This window comes from Macrosteles quadrilineatus, unplaced genomic scaffold (assembly GCF_028750875.1).
Source record: "Macrosteles quadrilineatus isolate MER2022 unplaced genomic scaffold, UCM_ALF_1.0 Scaffold_1__1_contigs__length_201487025, whole genome shotgun sequence".
Lineage (NCBI taxonomy): Eukaryota > Metazoa > Arthropoda > Insecta > Hemiptera > Cicadellidae > Macrosteles > Macrosteles quadrilineatus.
The window spans coordinates 95,916,077-95,942,573 of NW_026542594.1; the positions used below are offsets into that span (position 1 = coordinate 95,916,077).

At 35.3% G+C, this 26,497-nt stretch overlaps 1 protein-coding gene across 4 annotated transcripts in view; it reads left to right on the forward strand.

Annotated features, from left to right (window-relative positions):
• LOC128991085 (uncharacterized) overlaps positions 1-26,497 on the forward strand; it is a 346,794-nt gene that overhangs the window by 124,478 nt on the left and 195,819 nt on the right. The gene's annotated exons all lie outside the window — the stretch shown is intronic.

The window sequence follows — 26,497 nt, forward strand, 5'->3', positions numbered from 1 at the left end:
AATGCTATTTATATTCAAGTATACCTATTGAAAATAATACTGAAAATTACCAAATTGAAGGGGTCACCCAACTTTCCCACATAAAAGATCCAGAAACAAACAACAAAGAGGGTATAATGAAAACAAAAGAATTACAACAAGATGTTACTGAGAATTTGTTTGCCTATAGAACAGTTTCCAATACAATAGACGTAGTGACAGATAAACCAGATAATGAAGCAACATATATAATATCATCGGAAAAGCCAAGAACGTCATCAATGAAAACTATGAATAAATTAACGACAATGAGAGGTTCTGACATAGAACCAGGCAAAACAACAACGGAATATTACTCTTCAGTATATGATATATCAATTACAAAGGCAATAACACCAAACAAAGATGTAACAACCACTAATTTAAATGATGAAAGTGAGCTAACCACCGCGAACGATATGTATGTAAAATCAAACAAGACCTATGAATTCCCTACTACAGTGAGACACAAAGTCTCATTAGAAGATACAACGGTAGCATCTACAACAAATAAACCAGAATCACTAGAAACAACATTCATTTTTCCATCACAAAAGACTGTCGATTCAACAATGCCAACAACAAAGGATTCTAGTGCAGAACCTACTACTTTATACAGAATAACTGCTAATAAAGATACAACTGAAACATACAAACTTTACTCAACAACAGTTGTTGATAAAGATAGTACTTCATCTAGCAGATTACCCGAAACCAAACCTACTACTGATAAGTATATTCCAACTGTAGAAAGTGATAAGCCGACTACAACAACGATTGGTTACAACACTATGACTGGTGAAGAAGACCTGGATCTAAGGACATTGATACCAGGCGAGGTACTTACAGAAAGAACTACTGAATATCACTCTACATTGTCATCAGATATTGAAAAGATACCAACCACTAGCTCTATTGGAACACAGTATCCTGCAGAAATTACTGAAGGAACACTTGAAAATTTTACCGAGGCAAATCAAGGTCGAAATACATACACTACGGAAAGTGAGGAATATACTTCAACAGAAAAGGTCCCACAAACCACAAAAATGCCTGTTGATAAAACAGTTGTTGATAAAGATAGTACATCATCTAGCAGATTACCTGAAACCAAACCTACTACTGATAAGTATATTCCAACTGTAGAAAGTGATAAGCCAACTACAACAACGATTGGTTACAACACTATGACTGGTGAAGAAGACCTGGATCTAAGGACATTGATACCAGGCGAGGTACTTACAGAAAGAACTACTGAATATCACTCTACATTGTCATCAGATATTGAAAAGATACCAACCACTAGCTCTATTGGAACACAGTATCCTACAGAAATTACTGAAGGAACACTTGAAAATTTTACCGAAGCAAATCAAGGTCGAAATACGTACACTACGCAAAGTGAGGAATATACTTCTACAGAAGAGGTCCCACCAACCACAAAAATGCCTGAGAAAAGCACAGTATCTGATGAAGTTCATGAAAGTACTTTTGTTTATGATATACCTATTACTAAGGCAAAAACGCCAAAAGAAGGTTTACCAACAACTTCTTTGGAACAGAATAATGAATTTACTACCAACAATGATATGTATGTAACTTTAAGGAAGACTTATGAATCCCCTACTACGTTGAGGGACAAAGTCTCATTAGAAGATAAAACAGTAGCTACTATAACAAATAAACCAGAATCACTAGAAAAAACGTATATTTTGCCATCACAAAAGCCAGAAGAATTAACAATGCCTACAACACAGGATTCTAGTACAGGACCTACTACTTTATACAGAACAACTGCTAATAATGATACAACTCAAACATACCCTCTTTATTCAACAACAGTTGTTGATAAAGATAGTACTTCATCTAGCAGATTACTTGAAACCAAACCTACTACTGATAAGTATATTCTAACTGTAGAAAGTGATAAGCCAACTACAACAACGATTGGTCACAACACTATGACTGGTGAAGAAGACCTGGATCTAAGGACATTAATACCAGGCGAGTTAGTTACAGAAAGAACTACTGAATATCACTCTACATTGTCATCAGATATTGAAAAAATACCAATCACTAGCTCTTTTGGAACACAGTATCCTACAGAAATTACTGAAGGAACACTTGAAATTGTTACCGAGGAAAATCAAGGTCGAAATACATACACTACGGAAAGTGAAGAATATACTTCTACAGGAAAGATCCCACAAACCACAAAAAAGCCTGAGAAAAGCACATTATCTGCTGAAGTTCATGAAAGTACTTTTGTTTATGATATACCTATTACTAAGGCAACAACGCCAATAGAAGGTTTACCAACAACTACTTTGGAACAGAATAATGAATTTATTACCAACAATGATATGTATGTAACTTTAAGGACGACTTATGAATCCCCTACTACGTTGAGGGACAAAGTCTCATTAGAAGATAAAACAGTAGCTACTACAACAAATAAACCAGAATCACTAGGAACAACATATATTTTGCCATCACAAAACCCGGAAGACTCAACAATGCCTACAACACAGGATTCTAGTACAGAACCTACTACTTTATACAGAACAACTGCTAATAATGACACAACTCAAACATACCCTCTTTACTCAACAACAGTTGTTGATAAAGATAGTACTTCATCTAGCAGATTACTTGAAACCAAACCTACTACTGATAAGTATATTCTAACTGTAGAAAGTGATAAGCCAACTACAACAACGATTGGTCACAACACTATGACTGGTGAAGAAGACCTGGATCTAAGGACATTAATACCAGGCGAGTTAGTTACAGAAAGAACTACTGAATATCACTCTACATTGTCATCAGATATTGAAAAAATACCAATCACTAGCTCTGTTGGAACACAGTATCCTACAGAAATTATTGAAGGAACATTTGAAAATGTTACCGAGGCAAATCAAGGTCGAAATACATACACTACGGATAGTGAGGAATATACTTCTACAGAAAAGGTACCACAAACCACAAAAAAGCCTGAGAAAAGCACATTATCTGCTGAAGTTCATGAAAGTACTTTTGTTTATGATATACCTATTACTAAGGCAACAACGCCAATAGAAGGTTTACCAACAACTACTTTGGAACAGAATAATGAATTTATTACCAACAATGATATGTATGTAACTTTAAGGACGACTTATGAATCCCCTACTACGTTGAGGGACAAAGTCTCATTAGAAGATAAAACAGTAGCTACTACAACAAATAAACCAGAATCACTAGGAACAACATATATTTTGCCATCACAAAACCCGGAAGACTCAACAATGCCTACAACACAGGATTCTAGTACAGAACCTACTACTTTATACAGAACAACTGCTAATAATGACACAACTCAAACATACCCTCTTTACTCAACAACAGTTGTTGATAAAGATAGTACTTCATCTAGCAGATTACCTGAAACCAAACCTACTACTGATAAGTATATTCCAACTGTAGAAAGTGATAAGCCAACTACAACAACGATTGGTCACAACACTATGACTGGTGAAGAAGACCTGGATCTAAGGACATTAATACCAGGCGAGTTAGTTACAGAAAGAACTACTGAATATCACTCTACATTGTCATCAGATATTGAAAAAATACCAATAACTAGCTCTTTTGGAACACAGTATCCTACAGAAATTACTGAAGGAACACTTGAAAATTTTACCGAGGCAAATCAAGGTCGAAATACATACACTACGGAAAGTGAGGAACATATTTCTACAGAAAAGGTCCCACAAACCACAAAAAAGCCTGAGAAAAGCACAGTATCTGCTGAAGTTCATGAAAGTACTTTTGTTTATGATATACCTATTACTAAGGCAACAACGCCAATAGAAGGTTTACCAACAACTACTTTGGAAGAGAATAATGAATTTACTACCAACAATGATATGTATGTAACTTCAAGGAAGACTTATGAATCCCCTACAACCTTGAGGGACAAAGTCTCATTAGAAGATAAAACAGTAGCTACTACAACAAATAAACCAGAATCACTAGAAACAACATATATTTTGCCATCACAATACCTAGAAGACTCAACAATGCCTACAACACAGGATTCTAGTACAGAACCTACTACTTTATACAGAACAACTGCTAATAATGATACAACTCAAACATACCCTCTTTACTCAACAACAGTTGTTGATAAAGATAGTCCATCATCTAGCAGATTACCTGAAACCAAACCTACTACTGATAAGTATATTCCAAATGTAGAAAGTGATAAGCCAACTACAACAACGATTGGTTACAACACTATGACTGGTGAAGAAGACCTGGATCTAAGGACATTAATACCAGGCGAGTTAGTTACAGAAAGAACTACTGAATATCACTCTACATTGTCATCAGATATTGAAAAAATACCAATCACTAGCTCTGTTGGAACACAGAATCCTACAGAAATTACTGAAGGAACACTTGAAAATGTTACCGAGGCAAATCAAGGTCGAAATACATACAATATGGAAAGTGAGGAATATACTTCTACAGAAACGGTACCACAAACCACAAAAATGTCCGAGAAAAGCACAGTATCTGCTGAAGTTCATGAAAGTACTTTTGTTTATGATATACCTATTACTAAGGCAACAACGCCAAAAGAAGGTTTACCAACAACTACTTTGGAAGAGAATAATGAATTTACTACCAACAATGATATGTATGTAACTTCAAGGAAGTCTTATGAATCCCCTACTACGTTGAGGGACAAAGTCTCATTAGAAGATAAAACAGTAGCTACTACAACAAATAAACCAGAATCACTAGGAACAACATATATTTTGCCATCACAAAACCCGGAAGACTCAACAATGCCTACAACACAGGATTCTAGTACAGAACCTACTACTTTATACAGAACAACTGCTAATAATGATACAACTCAAACATACCCTCTTTACTCAACAACAGTTGTTAATAAAGATAGTACATCATCTAGCAGATTACCTGAAACCAAACCTACTACTGATAAGTATATTCCAAATGTAGAAAGTGATAAGCCAACTACAACAACGATTGGTTACAACACTATGACTGGTGAAGAAGACCTGGATCTAAGGACATTAATACCAGGCGAGTTAGTTACTGAAAGAACTACTGAATATCACTCTACATTGTCATCAGATATTGAAAAAATACCAATCACTAGCTCTTTTGGAACACAGTATCCTACAGAAATTACTAAAGGAACACTTGAAAATTTTACCGAGGCAAATCAAGGTCGAAATACATACACTACGGAAAGTGAGGAACATATTTCTACAGAAAAGGTCCCACAAACCACAAAAAAGCCTGAGAAAAGTACAGTATCTGCTGAAGTTCATGAAAGTACTTTTATTTATGATATACCTATTACTAAGGCAACAACGCCAATAGAAGGTTTACCAACAACTACTTTGGAAGAGAATAATGAATTTACTACCAACAATGATATGTATGTAACTTCAAGGAAGACTTATGAATCCCCTACTACGTTGAGGGACAAAGTTTCATTAGAAGATAAAACAGTAGCTACTACAACAAATAAACCAGAATCACTAGAAACAACATATATTTTGCCATCACAAAACCCAGAAGACTCAACAATGCCTACAACACAGGATTCTAGTACAGAACCTACTACTTTATACAGAACAACTGCTAATAATTATACAACTCCAACATACCCTCTTTACTCAACAACAGTTGTTGATAAAGATAGTACGTCATCTAGCAGATTACCTGAAACCAAACCTACTACTGATAAGTATATTCCAACTGTAGAAAGTGATAAGCCAACTACAACAACGATTGGTCACAACACTATGACTGGTGAAGAAGACCTGGATCTAAGGACATTAATACCAGGCGAATTAGTTACAGAAAGAACTACTGAATATCACTCTACATTGTCATCAGATATTGAAAAAATACCAATCACTAGCTCTGTTGGAACACAGTATCCTACAGAAATTACTGAAGGAACACTTGAAATTGTTACCGAGGCAAATCAAGGTCGAAATACATACACTACGGAAAGTGAGGAATATACTTCTACAGGAAAGATCCCACAAACCACAAAAATGCCTGAGAAAAGCACAGTATCTGCTGAAGTTCATGAAAGTACTTTTGTTTATGATATACCTATTACTAAGGCAACAACGCCAAAAGAAGGTTTACCAACAACTACTTTGGAACAGAATAATGAATTTACTACCAACAATGATATGTATGTAACTTCAAGGAAGACTTATGAATCCCCTACTACGTTGAGGGACAAAGTCTCATTAGAAGATAAAACAGTAGCTACTACAACAAATAAACCAGAATCATTTAAAACAACAACAATAATTTTGCCATCCCAAAAGGCAGAAGAATCAACAATGCCTACAACACAGGATTCTAGGACGGAACCTACTACTTTATACAGAACAACTGCTAATAATGATACAACTCAAACATACCCTCTTTACTCAACAACAGTTGTTGATAAAGATAGTACGTCATCTAGCAGATTACCTGAAACCAAACCTACTACTGATAAGTATATTCCAACTGTAGAAAGTGATAAGCCAACTACAACAACGATTGGTCACAACACTATGACTGGTGAAGAAGACCTGGATCTAAGGACATTAATACCAGGCGAATTAGTTACAGAAAGAACTACTGAATATCACTCTACATTGTCATCAGATATTGAAAAAATACCAATCACTAGCTCTGTTGGAACACAGTATCCTACAGAAATTACTGAAGGAACACTTGAAAATGTTACCGAGGCAAATCAAGGTCGAAATACATACACTACGGAAAGTGAGGAATATACTTCTACAGAAAAGGTACCACAAACCACAAAAATGTCTGAGAAAAGCACAGTATCTGCTGAAGTTCATGAAAGTACTTTTGTTTATGATATACCTATTACTAAGGCAACAACGCCAAAAGAAGGTTTACCAACAACTACTTTGGAAGAGAATAATGAATTTACTACCAACAACGATATGTATGTAACTTCAAAGAAGACTTATGAATCCCCTACTACGTTAAGGGACAAAGTCTCATTAGAAGATAAAACAGTAGCTACTACAACAAATAAACCAGAATCACTAGAAACAACATATATTTTGCTATCACAAAACCCAGAAGACTCAACAATGCCTACAACACAGGATTCTAGTACAGAACCAACTACTTTATACAGAACAACTGCTAATAATGATACAACTCAAACATACCCTCTTTACTCAACAACAGTTGTTGATAAAGATAGTACATCATCTAGCAGATTACCTGAAACCAAACCTACTACTGATAAGTATATTCCAAATGTAGAAAGTGATAAGCCAACTACAACAACGATTGGTTACAACACTATGACTGATGAAGAAGACCTGGATCTAAGGACATTAATACCAGGCGAGTTAGTTACAGAAAGAACTACTGAATATCACTCTACATTGTCATCAGATATTGAAAAAATACCAATCACTAGCTCTGTTGGAACACAGTATCCTACAGAAATTACTAAAGGAACACTTGAAAATTTTACCGAGGCAAATCAAGGTCGAAATACATACACTACGGAAAGTGAGGAACATATTTCTACAGAAAAGGTCCCACAAACCACAAAAAAGCCTGAGAAAAGTACAGTATCTGCTGAAGTTCATGAAAGTACTTTTATTTATGATATACCTATTACTAAGGCAACAACGCCAATAGAAGGTTTACCAACAACTACTTTGGAAGAGAATAATGAATTTACTACCAACAATGATATGTATGTAACTTCAAAGAAGACTTATGAATCCCCTACTACGTTGAGGGACAAAGTTTCATTAGAAGATAAAACAGTAGCTACTACAACAAATAAACCAGAATCACTAGAAACAACATATATTTTGCCATCACAAAACCCAGAAGACTCAACAATGCCTACAACACAGGATTCTAGTACAGAACCTACTACTTTATACAGAACAACTGCTAATAATGATACAACTCCAACATACCCTCTTTACTCAACAACAGTTGTTGATAAAGATAGTCCATCATCTAGCAGATTACCTGAAACCAAACCTACTACTGATAAGTATATTCCAAATGTAGAAAGTTATAAGCCAACTACAACAACGATTGGTCACATCACTATGACTGGTGAAGAAGACCTGGATCTAAGGACATTAATACCAGGCGAGTTAGTTACAGAAAGAACCACTGAATATCACTCTACATTGTCATCAGATATTGAAAAAATACCAATCACTAGCTCTGTTGGAACACAGTATCCTTTAGAAATTACTGAAGGAACACTTGAAATTGTTACCGAGGCAAATCAAGGTCGAAATACATACACTACGGAAAGTGAAGAATATACTTCTACAGGAAAGATCCCACAAACCACAAAAATGCCTGAGAAAAGCACAGTATCTGCTGAAGTTCATGAAAGTACTTTTGTTTATGATATACCTATTACTAAGGCAACAACGCCAAAAGAAGGTTTACCAACAACTACTTTGGAACAGAATAATGAATTTACTACCAACAATGATATGTATGTAACTTCAAGGAAGACTTATGAATCCCCTACTACGTTGAGGGACAAAGTCTCATTAGAAGATAAAACAGTAGCTACTACAACAAATAAACCAGAATCATTTAAAACAACAACAATAATTTTGCCATCCCAAAAGGCAGAAGAATCAACAATGCCTACAACACAGGATTCTAGGACGGAACCTACTACTTTATACAGAACAACTGCTAATAATGATACAACTCAAACATACCCTCTTTACTCAACAACAGTTGTTGATAAAGATAGTACGTCATCTAGCAGATTACCTGAAACCAAACCTACTACTGATAAGTATATTCCAACTGTAGAAAGTGATAAGCCAACTACAACAACGATTGGTCACAACACTATGACTGGTGAAGAAGACCTGGATCTAAGGACATTAATACCAGGCGAATTAGTTACAGAAAGAACTACTGAATATCACTCTACATTGTCATCAGATATTGAAAAAATACCAATCACTAGCTCTGTTGGAACACAGTATCCTACAGAAATTACTGAAGGAACACTTGAAAATGTTACCGAAGCAAATCAAGGTCGAAATACATACACTACGGAAAGTGAGGAATATACTTCTACAGAAAAGGTACCACAAACCACAAAAATGTCTGAGAAAAGCACAGTATCTGCTGAAGTTCATGAAAGTACTTTTGTTTATGATATACCTATTACTAAGGCAACAACGCCAAAAGAAGGTTTACCAACAACTACTTTGGAACAGAATAATGAATTTACTACCAACAATGATATGTATGTAACTTCAAGGAAGACTTATGAATCCCCTACTACGTTGAGGGACAAAGTCTCATTAGAAGATAAAACAGTAGCTACTACAACAAATAAACCAGAATCATTTAAAACAACAACAATAATTTTGCCATCCCAAAAGGCAGAAGAATCAACAATGCCTACAACACAGGATTCTAGGACGGAACCTACTACTTTATACAGAACAACTGCTAATAATGATACAACTCAAACATACCCTCTTTACTCAACAACAGTTGTAAATAAAGATAGTACGTCATCTAGCAGATTACCTGAAACCAAACCTACTACTGATAAGTATATTCCAACTGTAGAAAGTGATAAGCCAACTACAACAACGATTGGTCACAACACTATGACTGGTGAAGAAGACCTGGATCTAAGGACATTAATACCAGGCGAATTAGTTACAGAAAGAACTACTGAATATCACTCTACATTGTCATCAGATATTGAAAAAATACCAATCACTAGCTCTGTTGGAACACAGTATCCTACAGAAATTACTGAAGGAACACTTGAAAATGTTACCGAAGCAAATCAAGGTCGAAATACATACACTACGGAAAGTGAGGAATATACTTCCACAGAAAAGGTACCACAAACCACAAAAATGTCTGAGAAAAGCACAGTATCTGCTGAAGTTCATGAGAGTACTTTTGTTTATGATATACCTATTACTAAGGCAACAACGCCAAAAGAAGGTTTACCAACAACTACTTTGGAACAGAATAATGAATTTACTACCAACAATGATATGTATGTAACTTCAAGGAAGACTTATGAATCCCCTACTACGTTGAGGGACAAAGTCTCATTAGAAGGTAAAACAGTAGCTACTACAACAAATAAACCAGAATCATTTAAAACAACAACAATAATTTTGCCATCCCAAAAGGCAGAAGAATCAACAATGCCTACAACACAGGATTCTAGGACGGAACCTACTACTTTATACAGAACAACTGCTAATAATGATACAACTCAAACATACCCTCTTTACTCAACAACAGTTGTTAATAAAGATAGTACGTCATCTAGCAGATTACCTGAAACCAAACCTACTACTGATAAGTATATTCCAACTGTAGAAAGTGATAAGCCAACTACAACAACGATTGGTCACAACACTATGACTGGTGAAGAAGACCTGGATCTAAGGACATTAATACCAGGCGAATTAGTTACAGAAAGAACTACTGAATATCACTCTACATTGTCATCAGATATTGAAAAAATACCAATCACTAGCTCTGTTGGAACACAGTATCCTACAGAAATTACTGAAGGAACACTTGAAAATGTTACCGAAGCAAATCAAGGTCGAAATACATACACTACGGAAAGTGAGGAATATACTTCTACAGAAAAGGTACCACAAACCACAAAAATGTCTGAGAAAAGCACAGTATCTGCTGAAGTTCATGAAAGTACTTTTGTTTATGATATACCTATTACTAAGGCAACAACGCCAAAAGAAGGTTTACCAACAACTACTTTGGAAGAGAATAATGAATTTACTACCAACAACGATATGTATGTAACTTCAAAGAAGACTTATGAATCCCCTACTACGTTAAGGGACAAAGTCTCATTAGAAGATAAAACAGTAGCTACTACAACAAATAAACCAGAATCACTAGAAACAACATATATTTTGCTATCACAAAACCCAGAAGACTCAACAATGCCTACAACACAGGATTCTAGTACAGAACCAACTACTTTATACAGAACAACTGCTAATAATGATACAACTCAAACATACCCTCTTTACTCAACAACAGTTGTTGATAAAGATAGTACATCATCTAGCAGATTACCTGAAACCAAACCTACTACTGATAAGTATATTCCAAATGTAGAAAGTGATAAGCCAACTACAACAACGATTGGTTACAACACTATGACTGATGAAGAAGACCTGGATCTAAGGACATTAATACCAGGCGAGTTAGTTACAGAAAGAACTACTGAATATCACTCTACATTGTCATCAGATATTGAAAAAATACCAATCACTAGCTCTGTTGGAACACAGTATCCTACAGAAATTACTAAAGGAACACTTGAAAATTTTACCGAGGCAAATCAAGGTCGAAATACATACACTACGGAAAGTGAGGAACATATTTCTACAGAAAAGGTCCCACAAACCACAAAAAAGCCTGAGAAAAGTACAGTATCTGCTGAAGTTCATGAAAGTACTTTTATTTATGATATACCTATTACTAAGGCAACAACGCCAATAGAAGGTTTACCAACAACTACTTTGGAAGAGAATAATGAATTTACTACCAACAATGATATGTATGTAACTTCAAAGAAGACTTATGAATCCCCTACTACGTTGAGGGACAAAGTTTCATTAGAAGATAAAACAGTAGCTACTACAACAAATAAACCAGAATCACTAGAAACAACATATATTTTGCCATCACAAAACCCAGAAGACTCAACAATGCCTACAACACAGGATTCTAGTACAGAACCTACTACTTTATACAGAACAACTGCTAATAATGATACAACTCCAACATACCCTCTTTACTCAACAACAGTTGTTGATAAAGATAGTCCATCATCTAGCAGATTACCTGAAACCAAACCTACTACTGATAAGTATATTCCAAATGTAGAAAGTTATAAGCCAACTACAACAACGATTGGTCACATCACTATGACTGGTGAAGAAGACCTGGATCTAAGGACATTAATACCAGGCGAGTTAGTTACAGAAAGAACCACTGAATATCACTCTACATTGTCATCAGATATTGAAAAAATACCAATCACTAGCTCTGTTGGAACACAGTATCCTTTAGAAATTACTGAAGGAACACTTGAAATTGTTACCGAGGCAAATCAAGGTCGAAATACATACACTACGGAAAGTGAAGAATATACTTCTACAGGAAAGATCCCACAAACCACAAAAATGCCTGAGAAAAGCACAGTATCTGCTAAAGTTCATGAAAGTACTTTTGTTTATGATATACCTATTACTAAGGCAACAACGCCAAAAGAAGGTTTACCAACAACTACTTTGGAACAGAATAATGAATTTACTACCAACAATGATATGTATGTAACTTCAAAGAAGACTTATGAATCCCCTACTACGTTAAGGGACAAAGTCTCATTAGAAGATAAAACAGTAGCTACTACAACAAATAAACCAGAATCATTTAAAACAACAACAATAATTTTGCCATCCCAAAAGGCAGAAGAATCAACAATGCCTACAACACAGGATTCTAGGACGGAACCTACTACTTTATACAGAACAACTGCTAATAATGATACAACTCAAACATACCCTCTTTACTCAACAACAGTTGTTAATAAAGATAGTACGTCATCTAGCAGATTACCTGAAACCAAACCTACTACTGATAAGTATATTCCAACTGTAGAAAGTGATAAGCCAACTACAACAACGATTGGTCACAACACTATGACTGGTGAAGAAGACCTGGATCTAAGGACATTAATACCAGGCGAATTAGTTACAGAAAGAACTACTGAATATCACTCTACATTGTCATCAGATATTGAAAAAATACCAATCACTAGCTCTGTTGGAACACAGTATCCTACAGAAATTACTGAAGGAACACTTGAAAATGTTACCAAAGCAAATCAAGGTCGAAATACATACACTACGGAAAGTGAGGAATATACTTCTACAGAAAAGGTACCACAAACCACAAAAATGTCTGAGAAAAGCACAGTATCTGCTGAAGTTCATGAAAGTACTTTTGTTTATGATATACCTATTACTAAGGCAACAACGCCAAAAGAAGGTTTACCAACAACTACTTTGGAAGAGAATAATGAATTTACTACCAACAACGATATGTATGTAACTTCAAAGAAGACTTATGAATCCCCTACTACGTTAAGGGACAAAGTCTCATTAGAAGATAAAACAGTAGCTACTACAACAAATAAACCAGAATCACTAGAAACAACATATATTTTGCTATCACAAAACCCAGAAGACTCAACAATGCCTACAACACAGGATTCTAGTACAGAACCAACTACTTTATACAGAACAACTGCTAATAATGATACAACTCAAACATACCCTCTTTACTCAACAACAGTTGTTGATAAAGATAGTACATCATCTAGCAGATTACCTGAAACCAAACCTACTACTGATAAGTATATTCCAAATGTAGAAAGTGATAAGCCAACTACAACAACGATTGGTTACAACACTATGACTGATGAAGAAGACCTGGATCTAAGGACATTAATACCAGGCGAGTTAGTTACAGAAAGAACTACTGAATATCACTCTACATTGTCATCAGATATTGAAAAAATACCAATCACTAGCTCTGTTGGAACACAGTATCCTACAGAAATTACTAAAGGAACACTTGAAAATTTTACCGAGGCAAATCAAGGTCGAAATACATACACTACGGAAAGTGAGGAACATATTTCTACAGAAAAGGTCCCACAAACCACAAAAAAGCCTGAGAAAAGTACAGTATCTGCTGAAGTTCATGAAAGTACTTTTATTTATGATATACCTATTACTAAGGCAACAACGCCAATAGAAGGTTTACCAACAACTACTTTGGAAGAGAATAATGAATTTACTACCAACAATGATATGTATGTAACTTCAAGGAAGACTTATGAATCCCCTACTACGTTGAGGGACAAAGTTTCATTAGAAGATAAAACAGTAGCTACTACAACAAATAAACCAGAATCACTAGAAACAACATATATTTTGCCATCACAAAACCCAGAAGACTCAACAATGCCTACAACACAGGATTCTAGTACAGAACCTACTACTTTATACAGAACAACTGCTAATAATTATACAACTCCAACATACCCTCTTTACTCAACAACAGTTGTTGATAAAGATAGTACGTCATCTAGCAGATTACCTGAAACCAAACCTACTACTGATAAGTATATTCCAACTGTAGAAAGTGATAAGCCAACTACAACAACGATTGGTCACAACACTATGACTGGTGAAGAAGACCTGGATCTAAGGACATTAATACCAGGCGAATTAGTTACAGAAAGAACTACTGAATATCACTCTACATTGTCATCAGATATTGAAAAAATACCAATCACTAGCTCTGTTGGAACACAGTATCCTACAGAAATTACTGAAGGAACACTTGAAATTGTTACCGAGGCAAATCAAGGTCGAAATACATACACTACGGAAAGTGAGGAATATACTTCTACAGGAAAGATCCCACAAACCACAAAAATGCCTGAGAAAAGCACAGTATCTGCTGAAGTTCATGAAAGTACTTTTGTTTATGATATACCTATTACTAAGGCAACAACGCCAAAAGAAGGTTTACCAACAACTACTTTGGAACAGAATAATGAATTTACTACCAACAATGATATGTATGTAACTTCAAGGAAGACTTATGAATCCCCTACTACGTTGAGGGACAAAGTCTCATTAGAAGATAAAACAGTAGCTACTACAACAAATAAACCAGAATCATTTAAAACAACAACAATAATTTTGCCATCCCAAAAGGCAGAAGAATCAACAATGCCTACAACACAGGATTCTAGGACGGAACCTACTACTTTATACAGAACAACTGCTAATAATGATACAACTCAAACATACCCTCTTTACTCAACAACAGTTGTTGATAAAGATAGTACGTCATCTAGCAGATTACCTGAAACCAAACCTACTACTGATAAGTATATTCCAACTGTAGAAAGTGATAAGCCAACTACAACAACGATTGGTCACAACACTATGACTGGTGAAGAAGACCTGGATCTAAGGACATTAATACCAGGCGAATTAGTTACAGAAAGAACTACTGAATATCACTCTACATTGTCATCAGATATTGAAAAAATACCAATCACTAGCTCTGTTGGAACACAGTATCCTACAGAAATTACTGAAGGAACACTTGAAAATGTTACCGAGGCAAATCAAGGTCGAAATACATACACTACGGAAAGTGAGGAATATACTTCTACAGAAAAGGTACCACAAACCACAAAAATGTCTGAGAAAAGCACAGTATCTGCTGAAGTTCATGAAAGTACTTTTGTTTATGATATACCTATTACTAAGGCAACAACGCCAAAAGAAGGTTTACCAACAACTACTTTGGAAGAGAATAATGAATTTACTACCAACAACGATATGTATGTAACTTCAAAGAAGACTTATGAATCCCCTACTACGTTAAGGGACAAAGTCTCATTAGAAGATAAAACAGTAGCTACTACAACAAATAAACCAGAATCACTAGAAACAACATATATTTTGCTATCACAAAACCCAGAAGACTCAACAATGCCTACAACACAGGATTCTAGTACAGAACCAACTACTTTATACAGAACAACTGCTAATAATGATACAACTCAAACATACCCTCTTTACTCAACAACAGTTGTTGATAAAGATAGTACATCATCTAGCAGATTACCTGAAACCAAACCTACTACTGATAAGTATATTCCAAATGTAGAAAGTGATAAGCCAACTACAACAACGATTGGTTACAACACTATGACTGATGAAGAAGACCTGGATCTAAGGACATTAATACCAGGCGAGTTAGTTACAGAAAGAACTACTGAATATCACTCTACATTGTCATCAGATATTGAAAAAATACCAATCACTAGCTCTGTTGGAACACAGTATCCTACAGAAATTACTAAAGGAACACTTGAAAATTTTACCGAGGCAAATCAAGGTCGAAATACATACACTACGGAAAGTGAGGAACATATTTCTACAGAAAAGGTCCCACAAACCACAAAAAAGCCTGAGAAAAGTACAGTATCTGCTGAAGTTCATGAAAGTACTTTTATTTATGATATACCTATTACTAAGGCAACAACGCCAATAGAAGGTTTACCAACAACTACTTTGGAAGAGAATAATGAATTTACTACCAACAATGATATGTATGTAACTTCAAAGAAGACTTATGAATCCCCTACTACGTTGAGGGACAAAGTTTCATTAGAAGATAAAACAGTAGCTACTACAACAAATAAACCAGAATCACTAGAAACAACATATATTTTGCCATCACAAAACCCAGAAGACTCAACAATGCCTACAACACAGGATTCTAGTACAGAACCTACTACTTTATACAGAACAACTGCTAATAATGATACAACTCCAACATACCCTCTTTACTCAACAACAGTTGTTGATAAAGATAGTCCATCATCTAGCAGATTACCTGAAACCAAACCTACTACTGATAAGTATATTCCAAATGTAGAAAGTTATAAGCCAACTACAACAACGATTGGTCACATCACTATGACTGGTGAAGAAGACCTGGATCTAAGGACATTAATACCAGGCGAGTTAGTTACAGAAAGAACCACTGAATATCACTCTACATTGTCATCAGATATTGAAAAAATACCAATCACTAGCTCTGTTGGAACACAGTATCCTTTAGAAATTACTGAAGGAACACTTGAAATTGTTACCGAGGCAAATCAAGGTCGAAATACATACACTACGGAAAGTGAAGAATATACTTCTACAGGAAAGATCCCACAAACCACAAAAATGCCTGAGAAAAGCACAGTATCTGCTGAAGTTCATGAAAGTACTTTTGTTTATGATATACCTATTACTAAGGCAACAACGCCAAAAGAAGGTTTACCAACAACTACTTTGGAACAGAATAATGAATTTACTACCAACAATGATATGTATGTAACTTCAAGGAAGACTTATGAATCCCCTACTACGTTGAGGGACAAAGTCTCATTAGAAGATAAAACAGTAGCTACTACAACAAATAAACCAGAATCATTTAAAACAACAACAATAATTTTGCCATCCCAAAAGGCAGAAGAATCAACAATGCCTACAACACAGGATTCTAGGACGGAACCTACTACTTTATACAGAACAACTGCTAATAATGATACAACTCAAACATACCCTCTTTACTCAACAACAGTTGTTGATAAAGATAGTACGTCATCTAGCAGATTACCTGAAACCAAACCTACTACTGATAAGTATATTCCAACTGTAGAAAGTGATAAGCCAACTACAACAACGATTGGTCACAACACTATGACTGGTGAAGAAGACCTGGATCTAAGGACATTAATACCAGGCGAATTAGTTACAGAAAGAACTACTGAATATCACTCTACATTGTCATCAGATATTGAAAAAATACCAATCACTAGCTCTGTTGGAACACAGTATCCTACAGAAATTACTGAAGGAACACTTGAAAATGTTACCGAAGCAAATCAAGGTCGAAATACATACACTACGGAAAGTGAGGAATATACTTCTACAGAAAAGGTACCACAAACCACAAAAATGTCTGAGAAAAGCACAGTATCTGCTGAAGTTCATGAAAGTACTTTTGTTTATGATATACCTATTACTAAGGCAACAACGCCAAAAGAAGGTTTACCAACAACTACTTTGGAACAGAATAATGAATTTACTACCAACAATGATATGTATGTAACTTCAAGGAAGACTTATGAATCCCCTACTACGTTGAGGGACAAAGTCTCATTAGAAGATAAAACAGTAGCTACTACAACAAATAAACCAGAATCATTTAAAACAACAACAATAATTTTGCCATCCCAAAAGGCAGAAGAATCAACAATGCCTACAACACAGGATTCTAGGACGGAACCTACTACTTTATACAGAACAACTGCTAATAATGATACAACTCAAACATACCCTCTTTACTCAACAACAGTTGTAAATAAAGATAGTACGTCATCTAGCAGATTACCTGAAACCAAACCTACTACTGATAAGTATATTCCAACTGTAGAAAGTGATAAGCCAACTACAACAACGATTGGTCACAACACTATGACTGGTGAAGAAGACCTGGATCTAAGGACATTAATACCAGGCGAATTAGTTACAGAAAGAACTACTGAATATCACTCTACATTGTCATCAGATATTGAAAAAATACCAATCACTAGCTCTGTTGGAACACAGTATCCTACAGAAATTACTGAAGGAACACTTGAAAATGTTACCGAAGCAAATCAAGGTCGAAATACATACACTACGGAAAGTGAGGAATATACTTCCACAGAAAAGGTACCACAAACCACAAAAATGTCTGAGAAAAGCACAGTATCTGCTGAAGTTCATGAGAGTACTTTTGTTTATGATATACCTATTACTAAGGCAACAACGCCAAAAGAAGGTTTACCAACAACTACTTTGGAACAGAATAATGAATTTACTACCAACAATGATATGTATGTAACTTCAAGGAAGACTTATGAATCCCCTACTACGTTGAGGGACAAAGTCTCATTAGAAGGTAAAACAGTAGCTACTACAACAAATAAACCAGAATCATTTAAAACAACAACAATAATTTTGCCATCCCAAAAGGCAGAAGAATCAACAATGCCTACAACACAGGATTCTAGGACGGAACCTACTACTTTATACAGAACAACTGCTAATAATGATACAACTCAAACATACCCTCTTTACTCAACAACAGTTGTTAATAAAGATAGTACGTCATCTAGCAGATTACCTGAAACCAAACCTACTACTGATAAGTATATTCCAACTGTAGAAAGTGATAAGCCAACTACAACAACGATTGGTCACAACACTATGACTGGTGAAGAAGACCTGGATCTAAGGACATTAATACCAGGCGAATTAGTTACAGAAAGAACTACTGAATATCACTCTACATTGTCATCAGATATTGAAAAAATACCAATCACTAGCTCTGTTGGAACACAGTATCCTACAGAAATTACTGAAGGAACACTTGAAAATGTTACCGAAGCAAATCAAGGTCGAAATACATACACTACGGAAAGTGAGGAATATACTTCTACAGAAAAGGTACCACAAACCACAAAAATGTCTGAGAAAAGCACAGTATCTGCTGAAGTTCATGAAAGTACTTTTGTTTATGATATACCTATTACTAAGGCAACAACGCCAAAAGAAGGTTTACCAACAACTACTTTGGAAGAGAATAATGAATTTACTACCAACAACGATATGTATGTAACTTCAAAGAAGACTTATGAATCCCCTACTACGTTAAGGGACAAAGTCTCATTAGAAGATAAAACAGTAGCTACTACAACAAATAAACCAGAATCACTAGAAACAACATATATTTTGCTATCACAAAACCCAGAAGACTCAACAATGCCTACAACACAGGATTCTAGTACAGAACCAACTACTTTATACAGAACAACTGCTAATAATGATACAACTCAAACATACCCTCTTTACTCAACAACAGTTGTTGATAAAGATAGTACATCATCTAGCAGATTACCTGAAACCAAACCTACTACTGATAAGTATATTCCAAATGTAGAAAGTGATAAGCCAACTACAACAACGATTGGTTACAACACTATGACTGATGAAGAAGACCTGGATCTAAGGACATTAATACCAGGCGAGTTAGTTACAGAAAGAACTACTGAATATCACTCTACATTGTCATCAGATATTGAAAAAATACCAATCACTAGCTCTGTTGGAACACAGTATCCTACAGAAATTACTAAAGGAACACTTGAAAATTTTACCGAGGCAAATCAAGGTCGAAATACATACACTACGGAAAGTGAGGAACATATTTCTACAGAAAAGGTCCCACAAACCACAAAAAAGCCTGAGAAAAGTACAGTATCTGCTGAAGTTCATGAAAGTACTTTTATTTATGATATACCTATTACTAAGGCAACAACGCCAATAGAAGGTTTACCAACAACTACTTTGGAAGAGAATAATGAATTTACTACCAACAATGATATGTATGTAACTTCAAAGAAGACTTATGAATCCCCTACTACGTTGAGGGACAAAGTTTCATTAGAAGATAAAACAGTAGCTACTACAACAAATAAACCAGAATCACTAGAAACAACATATATTTTGCCATCACAAAACCCAGAAGACTCAACAATGCCTACAACACAGGATTCTAGTACAGAACCTACTACTTTATACAGAACAACTGCTAATAATGATACAACTCCAACATACCCTCTTTACTCAACAACAGTTGTTGATAAAGATAGTCCATCATCTAGCAGATTACCTGAAACCAAACCTACTACTGATAAGTATATTCCAAATGTAGAAAGTTATAAGCCAACTACAACAACGATTGGTCACATCACTATGACTGGTGAAGAAGACCTGGATCTAAGGACATTAATACCAGGCGAGTTAGTTACAGAAAGAACCACTGAATATCACTCTACATTGTCATCAGATATTGAAAAAATACCAATCACTAGCTCTGTTGGAACACAGTATCCTTTAGAAATTACTGAAGGAACACTTGAAATTGTTACCGAGGCAAATCAAGGTCGAAATACATACACTACGGAAAGTGAAGAATATACTTCTACAGGAAAGATCCCACAAACCACAAAAATGCCTGAGAAAAGCACAGTATCTGCTAAAGTTCATGAAAGTACTTTTGTTTATGATATACCTATTACTAAGGCAACAACGCCAAAAGAAGGTTTACCAACAACTACTTTGGAACAGAATAATGAATTTACTACCAACAATGATATGTATGTAACTTCAAAGAAGACTTATGAATCCCCTACTACGTTAAGGGACAAAGTCTCATTAGAAGATAAAACAGTAGCTACTACAACAAATAAACCAGAATCTTTTAAAACAACAACAATAATTTTGCCATCCCAAAAGGCAGAAGAATCAACAATGCCTACAACACAGGATTCTAGGACGGAACCTACTACTTTATACAGAACAACTGCTAATAATGATACAACTCAAACATACCCTCTTTACTCAACAACAGTTGTTAATAAAGATAGTACGTCATCTAGCAGATTACCTGAAACCAAACCTACTACTGATAAGTATATTCCAACTGTAGAAAGTGATAAGCCAACTACAACAACGATTGGTCACAACACTATGACTGGTGAAGAAGACCTGGATCTAAGGACATTAATACCAGGCGAATTAGTTACAGAAAGAACTACTGAATATCACTCTACATTGTCATCAGATATTGAAAAAATACCAATCACTAGCTCTGTTGGAACACAGTATCCTACAGAAATTACTGAAGGAACACTTGAAAATGTTACCAAAGCAAATCAAGGTCGAAATACATACACTACGGAAAGTGAGGAATATACTTCTACAGAAAAGGTACCACAAACCACAAAAATGTCTGAGAAAAGCACAGTATCTGCTGAAGTTCATGAAAGTACTTTTGTTTATGATATACCTATTACTAAGGCAACAACGCCAAAAGAAGGTTTACCAACAACTACTTTGGAAGAGAATAATGAATTTACTACCAACAACGATATGTATGTAACTTCAAAGAAGACTTATGAATCCCCTACTACGTTAAGGGACAAAGTCTCATTAGAAGATAAAACAGTAGCTACTACAACAAATAAACCAGAATCACTAGAAACAACATATATTTTGCTATCACAAAACCCAGAAGACTCAACAATGCCTACAACACAGGATTCTAGTACAGAACCAACTACTTTATACAGAACAACTGCTAATAATGATACAACTCAAACATACCCTCTTTACTCAACAACAGTTGTTGATAAAGATAGTACATCATCTAGCAGATTACCTGAAACCAAACCTACTACTGATAAGTATATTCCAAATGTAGAAAGTGATAAGCCAACTACAACAACGATTGGTTACAACACTATGACTGATGAAGAAGACCTGGATCTAAGGACATTAATACCAGGCGAGTTAGTTACAGAAAGAACTACTGAATATCACTCTACATTGTCATCAGATATTGAAAAAATACCAATCACTAGCTCTGTTGGAACACAGTATCCTACAGAAATTACTAAAGGAACACTTGAAAATTTTACCGAGGCAAATCAAGGTCGAAATACATACACTACGGAAAGTGAGGAACATATTTCTACAGAAAAGGTCCCACAAACCACAAAAAAGCCTGAGAAAAGTACAGTATCTGCTGAAGTTCATGAAAGTACTTTTATTTATGATATACCTATTACTAAGGCAACAACGCCAATAGAAGGTTTACCAACAACTACTTTGGAAGAGAATAATGAATTTACTACCAACAATGATATGTATGTAACTTCAAAGAAGACTTATGAATCCCCTACTACGTTGAGGGACAAAGTTTCATTAGAAGATAAAACAGTAGCTACTACAACAAATAAACCAGAATCACTAGAAACAACATATATTTTGCCATCACAAAACCCAGAAGACTCAACAATGCCTACAACACAGGATTCTAGTACAGAACCTACTACTTTATACAGAACAACTGCTAATAATGATACAACTCCAACATACCCTCTTTACTCAACAACAGTTGTTGATAAAGATAGTCCATCATCTAGCAGATTACCTGAAACCAAACCTACTACTGATAAGTATATTCCAAATGTAGAAAGTTATAAGCCAACTACAACAACGATTGGTCACATCACTATGACTGGTGAAGAAGACCTGGATCTAAGGACATTAATACCAGGCGAGTTAGTTACAGAAAGAACCACTGAATATCACTCTACATTGTCATCAGATATTGAAAAAATACCAATCACTAGCTCTGTTGGAACACAGTATCCTTTAGAAATTACTGAAGGAACACTTGAAATTGTTACCGAGGCAAATCAAGGTCGAAATACATACACTACGGAAAGTGAAGAATATACTTCTACAGGAAAGATCCCACAAACCACAAAAATGCCTGAGAAAAGCACAGTATCTGCTAAAGTTCATGAAAGTACTTTTGTTTATGATATACCTATTACTAAGGCAACAACGCCAAAAGAAGGTTTACCAACAACTACTTTGGAACAGAATAATGAATTTACTACCAACAATGATATGTATGTAACTTCAAAGAAGACTTATGAATCCCCTACTACGTTAAGGGACAAAGTCTCATTAGAAGATAAAACAGTAGCTACTACAACAAATAAACCAGAATCATTTAAAACAACAACAATAATTTTGCCATCCCAAAAGGCAGAAGAATCAACAATGCCTACAACACAGGATTCTAGGACGGAACCTACTACTTTATACAGAACAACTGCTAATAATGATACAACTCAAACATACCCTCTTTACTCAACAACAGTTGTTAATAAAGATAGTACGTCATCTAGCAGATTACCTGAAACCAAACCTACTACTGATAAGTATATTCCAACTGTAGAAAGTGATAAGCCAACTACAACAACGATTGGTCACAACACTATGACTGGTGAAGAAGACCTGGATCTAAGGACATTAATACCAGGCGAATTAGTTACAGAAAGAACTACTGAATATCACTCTACATTGTCATCAGATATTGAAAAAATACCAATCACTAGCTCTGTTGGAACACAGTATCCTACAGAAATTACTGAAGGAACACTTGAAAATGTTACCGAAGCAAATCAAGGTCGAAATACATACACTACGGAAAGTGAGGAATATACTTCTACAGAAAAGGTACCACAAACCACAAAAATGTCTGAGAAAAGCACAGTATCTGCTGAAGTTCATGAAAGTACTTTTGTTTATGATATACCTATTACTAAGGCAACAACGCCAAAAGAAGGTTTACCAACAACTACTTTGGAACAGAATAATGAATTTACTACCAACAATGATATGTATGTAACTTCAAGGAAGACTTATGAATCCCCTACTACGTTGAGGGACAAAGTCTCATTAGAAGGTAAAACAGTAGCTACTACAACAAATAAACCAGAATCATTTAAAACAACAACAATAATTTTGCCATCCCAAAAGGCAGAAGAATCAACAATGCCTACAACACAGGATTCTAGGACGGAACCTACTACTTTATACAGAACAACTGCTAATAATGATACAACTCAAACATACCCTCTTTACTCAACAACAGTTGTTAATAAAGATAGTACGTCATCTAGCAGATTACCTGAAACCAAACCTACTACTGATAAGTATATTCCAACTGTAGAAAGTGATAAGCCAACTACAACAACGATTGGTCACAACACTATGACTGGTGAAGAAGACCTGGATCTAAGGACATTAATACCAGGCGAATTAGTTACAGAAAGAACTACTGAATATCACTCTACATTGTCATCAGATATTGAAAAAATAACAATCACTAGCTCTGTTGGAACACAGTATCCTACAGAAATTACTGAAGGAACACTTGAAAATGTTACCGAAGCAAATCAAGGTCGAAATACATACACTACGGAAAGTGAGGAATATACTTCTACAGAAAAGGTACCACAAACCACAAAAATGTCTGAGAAAAGCACAGTATCTGCTGAAGTTCATGAAAGTACTTTTGTTTATGATATACCTATTACTAAGGCAACAACGCCAATAGAAGGTTTACCAACAACTACTTTGGAAGAGAATAATGAATTTACTACCAACAACGATATGTATGTAACTTCAAAGAAGACTTATGAATCCCCTACTACGTTAAGGGACAAAGTCTCATTAGAAGATAAAACAGTAGCTACTACAACAAATAAACCAGAATCATTAGAAACAACATATATTTTGCTATCACAAAACCCAGAAGACTCAACAATGCCTACAACACAGGATTCTAGTACAGAACCAACTACTTTATACAGAACAACTGCTAATAATGATACAACTCAAACATACCCTCTTTACTCAACAACAGTTGTTGATAAAGATAGTACATCATCTAGCAGATTACCTGAAACCAAACCTACTACTGATAAGTATATTCCAAATGTAGAAAGTGATAAGCCAACTACAACAACGATTGGTTACAACACTATGACTGGTGAAGAAGACCTGGATCTAAGGACATTAATACCAGGCGAGTTAGTTACAGAAAGAACTACTGAATATCACTCTACATTGTCATCAGATATTGAAAAAATACCAATCACTAGCTCTGTTGGAACACAGTATCCTACAGAAATTACTGAAGGAACACTTGAAAATTTTACCGAGGCAAATCAAGGTCGAAATACATTCACTACGGAAAGTGAGGAACATATTTCTACAGAAAAGGTCCCACAAACCACAAAAAAGCCTGAGAAAAGTACAGTATCTGCTGAAGTTCATGAAAGTACTTTTATTTATGATATACCTATTACTAAGGCAACAACGCCAATAGAAGGTTTACCAACAACTACTTTGGAAGAGAATAATGAATTTACTACCAACAATGATATGTATGTAACTTCAAAGAAGACTTATGAATCCCCTACTACGTTGAGGGACAAAGTTTCATTAGAAGATAAAACAGTAGCTACTACAACAAATAAACCAGAATCACTAGAAACAACATATATTTTGCCATCACAAAACCCAGAAGACTCAACAATGCCTACAACACAGGATTCTAGTACAGAACCTACTACTTTATACAGGATAACTGCTGATAATGATACAACTCCAACATACCCTCTTTACTCAACAACAGTTGTTGATAAAGATAGTCCATCATCTAGCAGATTACCTGAAACCAAACCTACTACTGATAAGTATATTCCAAATGTAGAAAGTGATAAGCCAACTACAACAACGATTGGTTACAACACTATGACTGGTGAAGAAGACCTGGATCTAAGGACATTAATACCAGGCGAGTTAGTTACAGAAAGAACTACTGAATATCACTCTACATTGTCATCAGATATTGAAAAAATACCAATCACTAGCTCTGTTGGAACACAGTATCCTACAGAAATTACTGAAGGAACACTTGAAAATTTTACCGAGGCAAATCAAGGTCGAAATACATTCACTACGGAAAGTGAGGAACATATTTCTACAGAAAAGGTCCCACAAACCACAAAAAAGCCTGAGAAAAGTACAGTATCTGCTGAAGTTCATGAAAGTACTTTTATTTATGATATACCTATTACTAAGGCAACAACGCCAATAGAAGGTTTACCAACAACTACTTTGGAAGAGAATAATGAATTTACTACCAACAATGATATGTATGTAACTTCAAAGAAGACTTATGAATCCCCTACTACGTTGAGGGACAAAGTTTCATTAGAAGATAAAACAGTAGCTACTAC